The sequence below is a fragment of the Marmota monax genome, unplaced genomic scaffold, assembly GCF_021218885.2.
Source record: "Marmota monax isolate L192 unplaced genomic scaffold, Marmota_monax_Labrador192_F-V1.1 WCK01_AAM20220418_F8-fsc00342, whole genome shotgun sequence".
In the NCBI taxonomy this organism is placed as follows: Eukaryota; Metazoa; Chordata; class Mammalia; order Rodentia; family Sciuridae; genus Marmota; species Marmota monax.
Window position 1 is genome coordinate 183,660 of NW_026692007.1, and position 14,979 is coordinate 198,638.

Below are 14,979 nucleotides of genomic sequence, written 5' to 3' on the forward strand. Positions count from 1 at the left end.
CCCCAATAATTATATTAGGAATTACGCTTCACAAGAATGGAAATTATCTGGCAAGTGCTTGATGAAGTCAGTGGGCAACAATAGCTTTGGCAAAGGTAGGGAGGAGACACTTAGAAAGCTTCATGCCCACCTGGGCCAGATGGTGGGGTAATTTCCCAGGGTTAACCCTTTGGGAAAGTTAAGGATAAACTATTAGAATCTTCATAGAAAGGTTACCACAGCTGAGGCAACTGTAAGTAGACTTGATTTTCTCTTATTGAATTTTTTTTTTTTTTTTTTTTTTTTTTTTGGTGCTGGGGATTGAACCCAGGGTCTTGTGCATGCTAGGCAAGCACTCTACCAACTGAGCTATATCCCCAGCCCTTGAATTTTTTTAAATCAAAGCATTTCATAATGGTGATTATTGAACCACTTGAACTAAACAAAGTACTGCTTCTGTTACTCAAGTGTAGCCTTTATAAATCTAGTAGAAGGCAGGTAATATAGGAACTGGGTAAATAGAAGATAATTTTTGTGGAAGGAATTAATCCTAACTCTGACCTAATATATATTACTATATATGTAATAATATAATAATTAATGATATAGTAATGAATAATATTGTAATGAATAATATTGTAATGATCATATTGTAATGAATGTACAATATTAATATTAATTATTAATATCATTATTGTATAAGAATTATATATTATTATATAACAATATTAATTATTAACATTGTGTACAATATTAATATTGTACATTAATTACAATATTAATCTGATATAATATTGTAATGAATTCTGGGGAGCTTCAGCTGACCCCCTCATGTAGGTAATCAAGACTTCGTATTCATTGGATTAGACATAGGGGAATGAAGGGAAGGGAGAGGGGATGGGAATAGGAAAGACTAGAATGAATTGGACATAACTTTCCTATATTTATTTATGAATACACCACCAGTGTAACTCCATATCATGTTCTCAACCATAAGAGTTGGATCCTAGTTAGAATAAGTTATATTCATGTTTATATATTTCAAAATACATTATTCTGTCATGTACTTAAAAAAATCAATAAAAAACAAGAAATAATTAAAATGAAATTAGTAATACAAGATTTTAAAAAAGACTTCCTACTGCAATGACAAGTTTATTCCACTGTATAGAGAGGCACTCAAGTTATCACCAAGCATAACAAGTGCTTCCATTTCTGTAAATCAAACATTATCTGGATAAGAGTTATACAGACAAGAGAGCTTATTTTTAAAAATAACTGATTTTAGTAACTAGAACTGTCATGACTATAGAGTATCTGTTTCTCACTTGGGTTAATAAGAGAGTGCAGCATTTATCCAAGCTGACACACTTCCATTCTAGCTGAAATCACAGACTGAAGAAGAAAGCTTTGACCTTTGGAGTGTTATTGAAACTATAGGTATTTGTTGATGCCAGGCAAATAAGAATCTAGGTAATGATGCCAACCAGAAGAAAACATGAAATAAGGATAATCCATTTATAGTAAAAAAAAAAATCTCTATGTCTTTATTTCCTAAACTTTTTCATATGTCTTTCTATCACATAATATCCCTCAGGATTTAGAAGGATCTAACACACACACCCTCAAATATAATCTCACTTCATGCTCAATTTTATCCAATTTTACTTATAGATATATGTAGATATCTCCTGATAATGAGATATCCTTATATATGTAATATTTCCTGATAATGAGCATTTTAAGAAAAAAAATGTATTTACTCACAAATTCTAATTTTACAAAGTCCTCTGGCCATTTCTTTCTACCTGGCGTCAATTGGTTTACCCCTGTTGTTGGCGGAAGCTGGATTATTTAAATTTGTCTTTATTTTGTACTTTTCATTCTCTACTTATGCTTGCCTCTGTTACCATTTATTCCAATCCCAAATAGCTAAAAGGCTCTGGAACAATCCCTGCCCTGACTCTCACCTTAGTGCTTCCGTTCATTCCCTCTAGATTGTGCAGAAATACCAGGTTTTCACACTCTTCCTTTTTTGACATGCATTTATTTATTTCAATATTATATAGCACTTTGGGTTGTCAACCTAGTCAATGAAAAAGGATCATTGTCTCAGAAGCATGAAGGGAGACTGGATTGCTTTAAGCTCCTGTCACTACTTTCTATTTGGCCTGAATTGTGTTTAAAACTCTAATGCAAGGCATGGTGGCACATGCCTGTAATCCAGCGGCTCCAGAGGCTGAGACAAAGCCAGCCTCAGCAATGGCAAGGTGCTTAGCATTAGCAACTCACTGAGACCATGTCTCTAAAAAATACAAAATAGGTCTGGGGATGTGGCTGAGTGATTAAATGCTCCTGCATTCAATCCCCAGTACCAAAAAAAAAAAAAAAAAAAAAAAAAAACCATAATGCCCTTTTTCTTTAGTCAAAACTTTTAAGAAGAAAATGGCACATTTTAATTTTTCCAATTTTATTGAAGTATAATTGACAAATAAAAATTCTATGTATTCAAGTTGTACAATGTGATAATTCAATATATGTATAAAATTTGAAATGATTGCCACAATCAAGCTAATTACCATATCCATCATCTCATATAATTATCTTTTCTAGTGTGTGATGATTAAGAACACTTAAGATCTATTAGACTTCAAGTATACAATAAAATAGAGTGAGCTTTAGTCAACTTGCTGTACATTAGATTCCAATAACTCATTCATCCTGTAACTGAAACTTTGTACCTTTTGACACATCTTCCCATTCCCACTTTCCCACACTGCTCCATCACTGGAAACTGGCATTCCATTCTGATTCTATAAATTTCTTCACCTCATTGATTGTTTCTTTGCTGAGAAGAGATTTTTAATTTCACAATACCAGACCTTAAACTATACAAAGCTATAGTAACAAAAACAGCATAGTATTGACAACAAAATTGACATGTAGACCAATGGTACAGAATAGAAAACACAGAGACAAACCCACATAAATATAGTTATCTCATACTAGATAAAGGTGCCAAAAACATACATTGGTGAAAAGATAGCCTCTTCAACAAATGGTGCTGGGAGAACTGGAAATCCATATGCAGAAAAATGAAAATAAAGAGATAGGGATCTCTCACCATGCACAAAACTTAAAGTGGATTAAGAACTTAGGAATTAGACCAGAGACCCTGCGCCTAATAGAGGAAAAAGTAGGCCCAAATCTTCATCACATTGGATTAGGCCCAACTTCCTAAAGCACAAGAAATAAAATCAAGAATCAATAAATGGGATAGATTCAAATTAAAAATAAATATTTTTAAAATTTCTTCTATGACCTATTGGTTGTTAAAGAGTATGTTTTTCAACTTTCAGGTTGTATATGCATTTTTTAGCTTTAATCTTGTTGTTAATTTCTACTTCATACCATTGTGTTCAGAAAAAAAACTTGACATGATTTCAATCTTAAATTTGTTGCAGTTTGTTTTTTGGCCTGGCATATCATTTGTCCTGAAGACTGCTCTATCCAGGAATTTTCTTAAAAACTCCAGAGGACTTCTCAAGATTGTGTATTCTGCTACTATTGGATGGAGTGTTTATGTCTCTATATGTCTGTTTGATCCATAGTGTTATTCAAGTCCTCCATTTCCTTATTGATATTTTCTCTAAATAACCTATCTGTTGCTGAAAGCATAGTTTTGAAGTTTCCTAATATTATTGCATTATTATTTGTCTTTTCAAATCTATTAATATTTGCTTTATATATTTATATTTTTCTGACATTATGTGCGTATATATTTACATCTGTTATATCCAATTGAAGTATTCATGCCTTTATACAGTGACTTTATTTTTCACTAGTGGCTGATTTTTGACTGAAAGTCTGTTTTTTTTTTCCTATGAGATGTGCATTAATCCCTGCTCTTTGAGTTACCATTTCCATGAAATATCTTTTTTTTATTCTTTTTCTTTAATTCTATAAAAGTTAAAGTGAGTTTCTCATAGACAGCATCAAGTTGGACCTTGTAATATATTTTTCCCAATTAAACCATTCTGTATCTTGGAGATTTTAATCCATTTATATTTATATTAGTTATTAAGATTTAAGGACTTATAATTGCCATTGTTGATTTGTTTCTTGCTGATTTATAGTTTCTTTGTTCCTGTCTTCTCATTGGTCTTGCTTTTTTATTTGTTGATTTTTTTTTTGTAATGGTGTGCTAAAGTTCCTTTTTCATTACCTTTTACATACCTATACAGTTTTTCTTATTTCTTATCCTATTGAAGAATTCTTCTTTTGCTCATTCATTATTTTCTTAATTTTGTGTGTGATTACCATGATGTCTACATAAAACATACTATAGTTTTAATGGTCTGTCTTAAGCTGATAACTTCAACCACATACAAAAGCTCCTTTTTTTTTTTTTTTTTTTTTGGTGGTGCTGGCAATTGAACCCAGGGAATTGTGCATGCCAGGCAAGCACTCTACCAACTGAGCTATATCCCCATCCCAGAAGCTCCACTTTTACTTGTCTTCTTCACGTCTTTTTTATGCTGTTAATATTATACTTTATATATTTTAATATTGTGTATTCATTAACAAGTTATCATAGCTATATTTGTTTTTTCATCTATCTTTTAACTTTTATACTAGAGTTAATAGTGATTTGCCCACTGTCTTTTCATTGCTGCTGAATTCTGAATTTGACTATGTATTTTCTTTTACCAGTTTTATATTTTTATTTTGTTACTTACCTTTTATCTTAGCTTGAATATTTCCTTTTGCATTTCTTGCAAGGCAAGCCTTACATGGCATCACAAGCAGTGATGACATTCTCAGCTCCTATTTGTCTGAAATGTCTTTATCTCATTTATTTCTGAATGAAAGCTTTGCCAAATAAAAATTCCTGGGTGACAGTTTTCTTTCTTCTTTAGGTCACCACCGTGAATAATCTTATGATGGCCATTGTATGTGACAAGTCACTTTTCTCTTGCTGCTTAAAAATTCTATCTTTGTTTTAACTTTCGACAATTCAATTATAATGTGTGTCTAGATAATCTTCTTTGAGTTTATCTTACTTAGCAACTTTAAGCTTCATGAATCTGTTTATATCACTGCCAAAATTTGGGAAATTTCCCACAATTATTTCTTTAAATAATCTTTCTATATTTTTGTCACTCTCTTCTACTTTGGTATTCCCATAATGCAAATATTCATTCATTTTATGGCATATTACAGGTCCTACTTTACCCTTTCTTCACTCTTTTTCTTTCCCTTTTCCCCTTCTAACTAACATCAAGTGACCTGTTTTTGAGTTTACTGATTCTTTTTCCACATGATTGAGTCTGCTGTTGCAGTTCTCTGTGGAACTTTTCAGTATGTCATGGTATTCTTTTGCTCAAGTGTTTCTGATTAGTTGTATATTTTTTTTGTATATGTTACTTTATCAAGTTTCTTCTTTTGCTCATGCATTATTTTCTTAATTTTGTTTAGTTATCTGTCTGTGTTATCTTTCATCTCATTGAGCTTCTTTAAAATGATTATTTTGAATTCTCCATCTCCATTTGTATATCTTAATTTTTTAGGGTCAGTTATTGGAGTTTATTAATCTCCTCTGATGATGTTATGCTTGCCTGCGTCTTTATCATCCTTTCAGAGGTGTCTGCATCGTTGAGACAGCAAACAGCTTTTCCAGTTTTTCAGAATGGTTTCAGTAGGTAAAGACCTTATTCTGTCAGACCCTCAGGCTAGTGGGAATGCATCCAGTATTATGGCCAAGCAGGTTGCAATCAAATAACATACTTCCAAGTCTTCACTTGTCATACCTGTTATGAGGGATGTGGGTACCTGGTTCCTGGGTCAATATGAATGCCTCTAGGACCTTGTTAAATAGGGATTTTACTGGGACCAGGGTCCACATCAGGACCAGAATTGTATCTGCAGATTCAGGTCTGTTACCAGGTTCATGGGCAGATGTGATTCCTGCTGAGTGCCTGGGAGGGATTATGCTGGCTCATTGGGTTCCTGAACAAGCATAACTGTCCCTAGGTCATGCCTGAGTGGGCTGGAAGCAAGTCACAGGACTGCTTCAGGGTTTACAGCTGGAGCCAATATCAGCAGCTCAGCCTTTGGATGTACAGATGAGTTCATCTCCCATTGAATTGTTAGGTGGACGTAACTACCCTCAAAACTCAGCTGAGATAGATTGGAGCACAGTTGCATACCTTTGTTAGTATATTCTATGGGAATAAACTCAGTGGCCTGCCCCTGGGGACATGAGTGAGCATGTCTCTTTCTGGTTGTCTGGGCAACCTGAATGACTCCCAGATCATGGCTGAGGGGGTCTAGAGCTGGGTTGCATAGATACTTCAGGATCTGTATTTGAATGACTGCCATGCCTATGTCAGGCATGTAGGTAGGTGTGTCTACTGCATTGTTCTTGTGTGGGCAGAACTATGGGAGGTGCTTTAAGTGGGTCATAAGCTACTTTGATGTCCACATGTGGGACTGAGTCAGCAGGTCTATGATTCTAGGCATGGGTGGGTGTGACTCTTCCCACATAGTAGACCAAGAGGCTATATCAAAACCAAGGGAGGAAGGGCTGTTTCTAGATCTTTAACTGGGGCCATGTTCCATGATCTTGCCACCTGTGCATGGGTCTGCCTTTTCAGAATAACCCTCCTCAGTCTAAGGTTCCATTGGGGTTTCACAGCTTCCCACTTGGATCTCAGAGCTCCCATATAAACCTTTTTCCTCACAATATCTACCAAATTATTGTTGCTAAGGGGAGATACAAGCAGAGGCCCTCTTCTGTCATCTGTTGACATCACTCCAAAAAATTCACTTTTAAAACAGATGCCATTAACTGCTGAGAGTAAAATAGCTATCACTCTAGAATTATATACCCCAAATAAGCTAACTAATCTTTTCATCTAGCAATTCCATTCCTAGGTATATACAAAACAATGCACTGAGCATTATGACCTAAGTGTAAATGATTAGTAGGAAAGGTGTAAATGAATTATGATTTATATGTGATGAAAAACAAAGAGCAGGTAAAAGGAATAACCTAGGCTAATATATCTCAAGATATATAATGTTGAAAAAAGCGGAGTAGCATATTATATATTTTAAGTCCAACATGAAAAAAATTTATCATTTGTGGATATATATTTATGTTGTAAAATATCACAAAACACATGAGAGTGGAGTATATCAATTTTCAGGTTGGAGTTATCTGTGGGGAAAAAAGGAAAGATGTGAGACTGGGGTATATTTGGGGGGGGGGTCTTCCATTGTATTTCTTCTATATTTTTAAGTACTGAAGTAAATAGCAAAATATCCAGATTTGCTATAGCAAAATAGCAGGTACATGGGGGAACCTTTAGGTTTCTCAGTGGATTTCAAATATGGTACAATAAAAAATGGGAAGCAGAGAGGTGACTGTGTATATAGCACCTAGATGGGCGTGGTGGCCTGTCTATCTTTATGAGGTGTCACAGAGAGTGACGCAATAGAAGAGTCACAGGCTTTTCAAAATTTGCTTACTCACAGTTGCCCCCTTGAAGGAGAAATACCTGTGAAGTAAGAAGACCTAAAACAAACCAAAAACTATTATGGGTAGCTTCATTTTTTCCATAAAATAGGAAAGAGACAACAAATGGTATCTTTCATTCCATGAGCTCTATGCTACTTGGTGGGGGAAGATGAATGGCAGAACAAAAATGAGAAGGGGTGCACGGTTTTTTCGAGGTCATTCAGAAGAAACTGGCAGCAGTGCAAGTTTTAATGTTTTGCTCTCAGAGCATGAAAACCCTGATGGAAATGGGTATGTAACTTCACAGAATGGTTTCTGTAAGAGCTTATGTTGTACATGTCATGTGTGAAGTTTGTGCCCTGTTTACCTGGAAAATAACTGAACAGATGTTGTTACTTCCTTTTAGAGAAAATCATTTCCAGTTTCTATCAGTCACCATGTTTCCTGTGGCATGCTCTCTTCTTTCTATGTCAGTGGTATTTAGATTAATTACAGAAGTCTGGAGACAAGGACTATGAAAGAGAAGCCATATTTTTAAAAAATGAACCTCAGCAGCAGTAATTTAAACCTTAGAGATGACTCAATTTTCACTGAAGGCCTAACTATCCAGTCTCTGTGGTATACAGAGCTCAATGCTGGACAGAAAGTGCTAGCTATAGAGTGGTGTTTGTTACACTCTCAGATGAGAATTGACTAAACAGCTTGATAGTGGATACACATTTTGGGCTAATAATTGAGTTTCCCCTAGTAAACATTACACAGTGCCTGGACAGAGTTTGCAGGGAAGCCCTGTCCACTTGGATGAGCCAATTATGCTGCCTGATGGGACAAGAAAACTGAAAATGATGAAATAACCATCCCAATAGTACCAATAAAGCACTTGCATAGAAACAAAACTGTGTTTAAAAAAATGCTGAATTAATCTTTGATAAATATTGTAATATAATAATTTTAATCAAACCAGTCCTCCAGCAGAGACCATAATTAACCTTTGAATACCTTTCTTTAGATAGTGGGCTCTACCACTTCCTATATGACCAGTAATAATTAAAGGATTGAATGATTTCAAGAACATACTTTCTGGAAGTAAGAGTGAGGAAAACTCTCTTAGCTACTTTGGGGGAGGTGAGGCACTTAGAACTTCTGTTAAGGAATTGGGTGACTCTAAATCTCCCTGTGTATTGAAGCTGTAGGTTTGCAAAGCTCAACTGACATTATAACTCAAGAGCAGATCAGTAAAGAGTAAATTTGTACAACATTTCATCAAGTAACTCAAAAAACATTAAGTAATCTGTTTAATGATAGTTGAACATAATTAAGTAAAATTTAAGGAAATACTCGTATCTAAATATGAATCACATCATTTCCAGACTTTAAGGTTATCTTCTTAGACATTCCTTATAGACCTGGGCAAGGAATTGTGCTTTTCAGTTGATGGAGACTAGTTCAGAGCCAGTAGGTGAACCAAGGTGCTGAGAGAATTGATGTTCTGGGAGCAGTCACCAATCTTTCCTAAATTGCGACACAGATCTTCCCCTGTTGCTTTCAACTTACAGCCTTGTGTTCTAGCTCAAATTATTTAAGCAACCCCTTTTTCCTTTAGTACTTTTTTAAAAGGTTGAGTGTGAAGGTTGGTGATGTCACTTAGTGGTAGAGCATTTGCCTAGCATGCATGAGACCCTGCATTTTATCCTTAAATCCACCAAAAAAAAAAAAAAAGTTGAATGTGAAAAGGTTCTAATTACAACTGCTTTATAAAACTGCTTGGCAAAATCTGCTGCAGTTAAATATGTACATATGTCTCAGCAATTCCTCTCTTGGAAATATACCTAAATGACATGCATATAGATGTTCATCAACAAATCATGTATGAGAATGTCCATAGTAGCATTGCTTAAGAATATTTGTTACAGAATTGTCCTAGTCCCAAATGCCCATCGATATTAGAATAGGCATCTGGGTTATATCCACATGGTGGGAGATTAGAGAGTCATGAGGATATAACCTCATGAGAATGATTGAAAACACAACAACACACAGCGGAGAAATGACTTACAAGCATATGCTGAGGAAAGGCAGACAGAGCACATACACACCGGAGTACCACCTAGGTACATGACAAAACTGAGCACACCTAGTTGGGATAGAGCTCAGGAGAGCTGTTACCTTCAGAGGTAAAAGACATAGATATGAGAGGGCTTTCTGATGGACCGGGTATATTCATCTATGTGAGCTATGATTTTAAAAACCAGAGACTGGAAGAGTTTAACAGAAGAAATTAATTTTCTTAGAGTTTTGGAGCAGAGATCAAGATTTCAGTTGATTTAATCTCTGGTGAGGACTCCTTTCCTGCCTTGCAGACAGCCACCGCTGCTTGTGTCCTCGTGTGGCCCTTCTTTTGTGTGCACAGAGACAAAGTGCTCTGGACTCGTCCTCTTCCCCTTCCTCTAAGGACATCAGCCCTATCCATTTAGGGCCCACTCAGATGAACTCATTTAACCTTAATTAGACCCTAAAGATCCTGCACATCCCCTATGGCCATTTACAGATTCTGTCTTCAAATATAGTCACACGGTTGGGGGAGTGCTTCAACATCTGCATGCAGGCGGGCAGGAGTGCAATTAGAGTCCACAGCACTGAGGAGGCTCTACTTATAGTTCTGGGTGAGGTGCATGGATATGTTCATTCTAGGAAGGTTCATTGTGCTATACAATTATTATTTGTGTATTTCTGTGTGCATGCTATCTATATCTTAATACAAAGTTGAAAGAGGCTTATGATGACTTAAAAATTTATAAAATAATTTTTATCATTGTACTTTAGTTTAATATCTAATTCCTGCGAAATCAAAGCCATACTTGAGACTTTCAGGATACCTGTCTTCATTTTTTTCTCATCAGCATTTAAAGAATATAGATAGGCATATAATGTGACCACAGTTATATATGTGTGAATAAGGACCTTGAAAGTATGGATGTGTGTACCTTAAGAAAATTATTTTCTCTCTATTTCAAGAATAATGGATTAGGGATTAAGTTAACTCACAGAATCTATGTAGAATAAGCATGAATGTGAATAGCAAGCGTGTTTACTTGGGGAGTAGTGGCTAAAGTCCAAGTTAAAGCTTAATAGTAATGGATTACACTGTAAAATTCTTCTCTTTTATTTTTTACTGGCTTTTTTTTTGTAGGTTAACTCGATCATGGAAGATTATCTTAAGTATAATATGTATATTTACTTTTCTTCTTGTGGGTAAGTCTTAACTAATGATCCTTAAAGCAGTTTCACAGGATATATCTGTACAGTAAGAGAGATCTCAGTGGAATGGCTTATATTTGTAATTAAGTGCCACAGAAAACAATGTAAGGGAACTGCACATTTTGGAAGCATTTTTTCTTTTCTTTTTTTTTGTCTCTCATTGTAAAAGAAATATGTTTATTTATAGAAAACTTTAAAAAGTTTTTTTTCTCTTAGAATTGTAGTTTAAAATAACAGAAGTTGCTATAAAATTTAGAGTCCTTAATACATTTATTGCAAATACATTTTACATTTTCTAAAGTTGGGTGGCTCAGTTTGGACAACCAAAGACTTAGTCATCACATGGTTCCAAAGATATTGCTGTTTTACATGCAGTTTTTGGCTTTTGACTCACCAGTATTACAAATCACAACCCTTGGACATTAGAAAGTTTCTCTTGAATGTGTTGACAACTTAAGATATGGAATTCCTACTGAAACCAGGGTTTCAACTTGGTTATTTCCACAAAATGTTATTTATAATATAGCAGTATTCTGTGTGCTGTTATTGTTTTTGTTGTTGTTGCTTATGTATACCTGAACTGCTGCCTTAGCCTGACCCTACATCAGCTCAAAGTGAGCATGGCTGCATCCTCTATCTGTAGCTTTAGTGAACTGAAAGCACCCCTCCTAACTCAGGGGATCTCTACTAGGTCTTGAATGTTCTTGTTTCTGGTAAGAACTGCACACTTCTTGACTTGCTTTGTTTCCTGGCTGTCTTTTCTTCATCTCAGTTAACCTTGAAACTGTTACCTTCATCTTTTCTTCCCCCTCTGGTTGCTGCTACCACTGTCTTGTCATCCTTGTGGATGAAATATCCTCACAGGTCTGGCTCAGGCTCATATGTAGTGATATAAACCTGTTTTATTATGGCTCCACTTCAGTGCCTGACTTAGGTGCACACAGTGTGGGAAGTAGAGCTTTTTATGTTCAGAATATTTCTCACTCTAGAAATTATATTTTATTTTCGTCTGACATCTGTGTTGTGTTATCATGACAATATACCTAAGATAATCAACTTAAAAGAAGAAAGGTTTGTTTTAAGCTTATTAATTTCAAAAGTTTCAGACAATGACCAGTTTGCCCATTGCTTTTGGGCTGATGACAAGGCAGTACATCATGGTGGGAGCATGTGATAGAAGAAACTGATGATCTCATGGTGTCCAGGAAGTGAAAGAGAGAGAAAAGATAGGCCTTGGCCTTTGGGGAACACTTATACAAACTGTAGCAACATCTTGTAAGATTCACATATATCTTGGATACAAACTGCTTATTTTTATTTTCTTAATTTCAAGCTGGCTAATTTACCAACAAATGTGCTAGATTCATTTTAGATCCTACTGATGCATTAATGATTCCAGTAGGATTAAGTTGGATTCTGATACTCTTGTTCTGTACTGAGATGAAATTACATAATATAAAATTAACTATTTTTTTAAAGGGAATACCATGCTCCAAACATTTTTTATTTTTATTTATTTGTTTTTATGTGATGCTGAGGATCAAACCCAGTGCCCCCCACATGCCAGGCAAGCACTCCACCACACCACTGAGCTACAACCCTAGCCAAATTAACTATTTTTGAATGAATAATTCAGAGGCATTTAGTACAATCACAATATTGTATAATCACTTCCTCTCTGTACTAACTAAACATATTCATCCCTCCCAAAGGAATCACCCTGTACCAGATGAGCAGTTTGCTCCCCATTTCCCCCCTACTCAGACCCTGGTAGCCACCAATCTGTATTCTGTCTCTAAGCACTTACTTCTTTTGGAATCATACAACATGTGTCCTTTCTTGTCTCATTTCTTTAGTTTAGCATAATATTTTGAAGGGTCATGCATATTGTAGGGTGTATCAGTCAGTCCTTCATTCATTTTCATATCTAAATAATACTTCGTTATATGTATGTACTGCATTTTATTTATCCTTCTATCTACTGATGGACACTTGGACTATTTCCACCTTTTGGTTATTGTGGATAGTGGTGCTATTGTGGATAGTGGTGTTTGTTTGAATATCTGCTTTCTTTTGAGTGCATACGTAACAGTGGAGTTGCCAAGAAAGAACTGGCAGACTGTTTTCCACAGTGGCTGCACCACTATGAATTCCCACCAGCAGTATATGATGAGCCTGATTGTTCCACATCTCTCCAATTCATTTTATTTTCCGTTTATTTTTTGTGATATCCATCCTGGTAGATATGCAAAGGTATCTCACTGTGGTTATGATTTGCATTTCCCTAATGACTAAAGTTAGACATCTTTTCTTTTTTTATTTGTTCTTTTTATTTATTTATTTTTTATTTTTTATTGTTGGTTGTTCAAAACATTACAGAGTTCTTGATATATCATATTTCACACTTTGTTCTTTTTTAGATATACATGACAGTAGAGTGTATCTTGACATTTTATACATATATGGAATATAACTTATTCTAATTAGGATCTCATTTTTATGGTTATTCCTGATGTGGAGTTGTGCTGGTGATATATTCACATATGAACATAGAAAAGTTATGTCTGATTCCTTTAACTGTCTTTCCTATTCCCATTTCCCCTCCCTTCCCTTCATTCCCCTTTGTCTAATTCAATGAACTTTTCTTCCATTCCCACTCCTTGTTGTGTGTTAGTATCCACATATCAGAGAACATTTAGCCTTTGGTTTTTTGGGATTGGCTTATTTCACTTAGCTTTATAGTCTCTAGATCCATCCATTTACTGGCAAAAGTCATAAAGCCATTGATTTTTATGGCTGAGTAATATTCCATTGTGTATATATACCACATTTTTTCTTTATCCATTCATCTACTGAAGGGCATCTAGGTTGGTTCCACAGCTTCGCTATTGTGAATTGTGCTGCTATAAACATTGGTATGGCTGTGGCTGTGTCACTGTAGTATGCTGATTTTAAGTCCTTTGAGTATATACTGTGGAGTGGGATAGCTGGGTCAAATGGTAGTTCCATTTCAAGTTTTCTGAGGAATTTCCATAGCGCTTTCCAGAGTGGTTGCACTATTTTGCAGTCTCACCAGCAATGTATGGGTGTGCCTTTTCCCCACATCCTCCCCAACATTTATTGTTGCTTGTATTCTTTATAATTGCCATGCTGACTGGAGTGAGATGGAATCTCAGTATAGTTTTAATTTGCATTTCTTCTATTACTAGAAATGTTGAACATTTTCCCATATGTTTGTTGACCATTCATATTTATTCTTCTGAAAAGTTCAGTTCATTAGCCCATTTATTGATTGTTATTTGTTTTTTGGTGTTGAGTTTTTGAGTTCTTTTGTATATCCTATAGGTTAGTGCTCTATCTGAGGTATAGGTGGCAAAGATTATTCTCCCATTCTGTAGGCTCTTTCTTCACATTGTTGATCATTTCCTTTGCTGTGAAGAAGCTTTTTAGTTTGATACGGTCCCATTTATTGATTCTTGATTTTTACTTCTTGAGCTTTAGGAGTGTTATTAAGGAAGTCAGTTCCTAAGCCAACATAAGTAGATTTGGGCCTACTTTCTCTTCTAGCAGGTGCAGGGTCTCTGGTTTAATGTAGTTGATCCACATTGAGTTGAGTTTTGTGCAGGGTGAGAGATAGATGTCTAATTTCATTTTGCTACATCTGAATTTTCAGTTTTCCCAGCACCACTTGTTGAAGAGAGGCTATCTTTTTACCAATGTATGTTTATGGCACCTTTGTCTAGTATGAGACTACTGTATTTATGTGGGTTTGTCTCTGTGTCTTCCATTCTGTACTATTGGTTTTCATGTCTTTTTTAGTGCCAGTACCATACTGTTTTGTTACTATAGCTCTGTGGTATAATTTTAGGTCTGGTATTGTGATGCCTCGTGCTTCAGTCTTCTCACTGAGGATTGCTTTGGCTCTTCTGGACCTCTTATTTTTCCAAATGAATTTCAAAACTGCTTTTTCTATTTCTATGAAGAATGTCATTGGAATTTTCATAGGAATTGCTTTAAATCTGTGTAGCACTTTTGGTAATATGGCCATTTTGACAACAGTTATTCTTCTTACCTAAGAACATGGGAGATAGTTTCATATTCTAAGGTTTTCTTCAATTTCTTTCTTTAGAGTTCTATTGTTTTTGATACAGAGGTTTTTCATCTTTTTTGTTATAAGATTCCCAAATATTTTATGTTTTTGATGGTACTGTCAATGGGAT

The 14,979-nt window shown here is 35.3% G+C and overlaps 1 protein-coding gene across 1 annotated transcript in view; it reads left to right on the forward strand.

Annotated features, from left to right (window-relative positions):
- Positions 1 to 10,685: 10,685 nt before the first annotated feature.
- Sun3 (Sad1 and UNC84 domain containing 3) overlaps positions 10,686 to 14,979 on the forward strand; it is a 32,030-nt gene continuing 27,736 nt past the window's right edge. Inside the window, exon 1 of the mRNA XM_046451364.2 lies at positions 10,686 to 10,753. The gene's annotated coding sequence lies outside the window, so the exon portion shown is untranslated. The remainder of the gene's footprint in view (positions 10,754 to 14,979) is intronic.